Source organism: Asparagus officinalis, chromosome 9 (assembly GCF_001876935.1).
Source record: "Asparagus officinalis chromosome 9, Aspof.V1, whole genome shotgun sequence".
NCBI classification, from domain to species: domain Eukaryota; kingdom Viridiplantae; phylum Streptophyta; class Magnoliopsida; order Asparagales; family Asparagaceae; genus Asparagus; species Asparagus officinalis.
Genome location: NC_033802.1, coordinates 21,679,704 through 21,683,256, shown reverse-complemented (window position 1 = coordinate 21,683,256; position 3,553 = coordinate 21,679,704).

Below are 3,553 nucleotides of genomic sequence, written 5' to 3'. Positions count from 1 at the left end.
GCTGGAGCGTGTCAAGGTCGAGAATGAACGAGTGAGCTATGAGCAACAAAAGGCTGACTCCCGTCTCTCTCGCTTGTCTTCGGAGATAGTGAAGACCAAGCAAGTCATTGCTAATGCGCAGGCCTCACTAGCTTCTCAGGAGAAGGCTCATGAATAGCTGATAAGGGAGTTGGAGGAAATCGAGTCTCGACGGCAACTGGTCGCCGGTTTTGTTGAGGAGAAAGACCGAGCTCTCAAAGAGGCCAAACACACCGTGCAAGACTTGGTTTCGTGCACTGAGGAGGATCTTCGTCGAGAGATCCTGAGGAGGCTCAAGCTTCGACATGCTGGGGAGATTCGCGAAGTAGAGTCGCGGTTGAGAGCTTTGTAATTTGCTTTTGATTCCATCGTTGTATTACAATTTCTTTTAATGAATGGAATTGTCCTTTTTCTCCTAATCATTATTTCCCTTGTGCACGCACCTTTTTTTTTTACCATTGCTCAATGCGGATCCGCACTAGTCAGAGTTTGGCTGTAAGGGAATCCTAGCTACGGATGGATTCCAGCTGTTGGCGGATCTCAGCCGCAGGCTTATTCTTTCTGCAGGCGAATTCTGTCTATGGGCGAAATTGGGACTGGCTCGAGTTCCAGACGGGTTCAGACCACATGAGTCCAGACGACGAATTCGCCTCGTGGGCGGGCTCTGCCTTTAGTGGTCCACATGTCTGTTCCTACGTTAATGCGCTCATCAGTTAAGACGACGTGGATGCGTCGTTTCATGCTAAAGACGGCGTAGTGGGCCTCTTCTTTTTCCATGCCCGATCTGGGCCGTTGGTGAGAGATTTTGTCTAGGAACTGCCAGATCTTGGCCGCTCGCGTGAGATCCCGAATTTTTCGGCCTTACTCTCGACTGTTTGGCTCTGAACGGTCCAATCAAACGGCGAACCATTGTCTAGTCCACGAGTATTTAACGCCCCTCTTCCTCGTTAAGGGAGGTCGTAGCTTTCTTGTTGTCTTCTCTGGAGAAACTCATGCTTCCTCTCGTTGCACTTGGAATGGCACCAAAGGTGAAAAGAGTTGCTTCGAAAAAAAGAAAGGAGGTGTCTTCTTCGGGCGCCGCCGAGGCCGCTGCCGCCGAAGGTACCTTTTTGTCCAGGTTTTCATGTAGTTTAATTAGAGGGTCGCAAGTCGAGTCGATACCTCCCGCCTTTAACTCCTTGTTGTGTCTTTGTCGCGTTGTGCAGTTAAGGGCGAAGTGCCGACCACTGAAGAGTGTACGGCCGAGCCCATTTTGATTTCTGACGACGAATCTGAGGGAATCGCGACTTCCTCCGCCTCAAACCCTGTTCCACCGTCTGGAGCCAAACCTTGTCTCGAGATTCCACGCACTGCGACGCTCGCTTCGGGCCAAGAGCCTGTTTCCTCAGATTCTTTGTCCCTATAGGCACGCGTTGAGGAATTTGAGAACGCTGTGAAGCAGGTAATTTCCCTTGTTAGTCTTAGCATGGGAACCTACGATGGCTTCAAATAGTCCCCCACACATTGTGTGCAGAGGCTACTTTTTCTGGAGTTACGCCTGACGAGTCCAGAGACCTTGCTGCGAGAAGGTCCGGAAGCTGATGTGGAACGCTTCTTGTCTCACGCTAGGCGTCAGGAGGCCTGGGAGCAAGAAGTCCGCTCCAGGAAAATAGCAGACTTGGAATCCCATGTCACTTTCTGGGTGGGTCTACAGCGCTCACTAGAAAAGCAGATAGGCGACGCCACTTCCACCGTATCCCGCCTGAAGGTCGAGCTGGAGCGGGCGGAGGCTACTCTGAGGGGGCTCCAATCTGAGAATGTAAAGGCCAGCAAGACCGATAAGGGGGAAACTCGAAGCCTTCAAACATTGTGCCAGGAAGACTCTGCCGCCAAGTCAAGCTTGGAAGATCGGATCCGGAAAGAGGCCGAAGACAAGGCTCGGGAGGACCACGCGAGAAGGGTAGCCACAGTTAAAGCAGAGCTTGTGTCCTTCAGTTTGTTGGACTAGGCTCTCAGATCTAAAACCGTGTCAAGACATTTTGCTTTATTTTGCTTTTGGCGTTGTGTTATGACTTATTTGATTGTGAAGTCATAACTTTGTTCAAATGTACTGTCTTAAGAGTGGATGAATGTTATGCTCTTTTGGTTTCCCAAATGTGTTTGTGCACGTACTCCTCCTAGTCACTGTTGCCTTTATCTTTTGGCTTTTATCTTTCTTTGTGAGGCCGTTGCAGGTGGGCCTTTAACTATAGGCAAATTCAAGCCACAGCCGGATTCTAGACGCAGGCGAGTTCAAACCACTGGTGGATTCTAACTACAGGCGAACTCAAGCCGCAGGCGAATTTTAGCCATGAGGGAAGTCTGACCACAGTCAAATCAAGCACATGACGGGATTAATGCCGATTTGGGGGGAAACCACGTGTCTGATCGCGGTCTCGAGTGTCCGCCAGCTGGACTGACATTGACATGTCGTCTTGCATTAAAAGCAGTGTAATGGGTGGCTCGGCCGCCCTATCTGGACCGTTGGATGATGGACACGTCTTGGTCCGTACATCATATTTTGCCCTTTTTTCTTGTCGGAGGGGGGTACCGTGTTTGATTGTTTCCATTTTGCTCAAGATGGCACCACGAGCGAAGGCGTCTGGTGCGATGAAGACAGGGGATGATGCCTCTTCCTCGGCCCTCACGCCTGACCGTGATCTGGAGCATAAACCCTCGGACTCCATTCTGACCCAGTTAGAGGAGTTGGAGGACACTGTGAGACGAGTGATCTCGCTCGTTGATCAGGGTCGTGGTACTTTCGCAGAGCTGAAGCAGTCCCTCTCAGACCGCATGGCCCGACTCCGTTGTCCGGGCGTCTTTATGCTCGCCCTACGCTGCTCAATGAGGCTCATCGATGTTCACGGGAAAAATTGTTTTCTTCGTTGATGATTCCATTGATTACTTTGTTAATAGTTTTTCGGTTACAAAGATCCAGTCTTTTTATAAGATCCGGTTACAATAAAATCAAAAGAAAATGAAAATTATAACTTTCCTTTTATGTCGAACGAATCGCGAGATCCTGTTTTGCGGTCTCTCGCTTTTGTGGGTTCTTCGCCTACGCCGGGGTTAATCCGTGGACCACCACGCGATCTTGATCCGGTCGGATCTACACGATGTGACGGGTGCTATTTCACGAAGGAAATAACAGCCGGGGGTACTATTTCGCCAAGGAAATAATAGCCTTTAGTAATCGAAATCGACCAAGCGAAATTGAGACTCTTCTCGGGATCAAAGGCCAAGCTTTGATCCGGAGGAAAACCGTGTAGATCTCAGATCTGATCTCTCTCGAGCTCCTGCCTTATTTGGCGTGGATGATCGCCAAGAACCAGATCTGAGAGTCCGAGTCTTCTAAGTTGAAAATCCGAGGGTGAGTTCTCAATCCGGCAGAGTTTCGGCTCCAAAAATTCCAACCCCTTGAAAATGAGCTCTTACTCCTCTATTTATAGCCTCTGAAAGCGGATCTGGGCCCAGATCTGAGTGTGGCTCGGCCACCGAGTCGGCCACCGAGCCACCC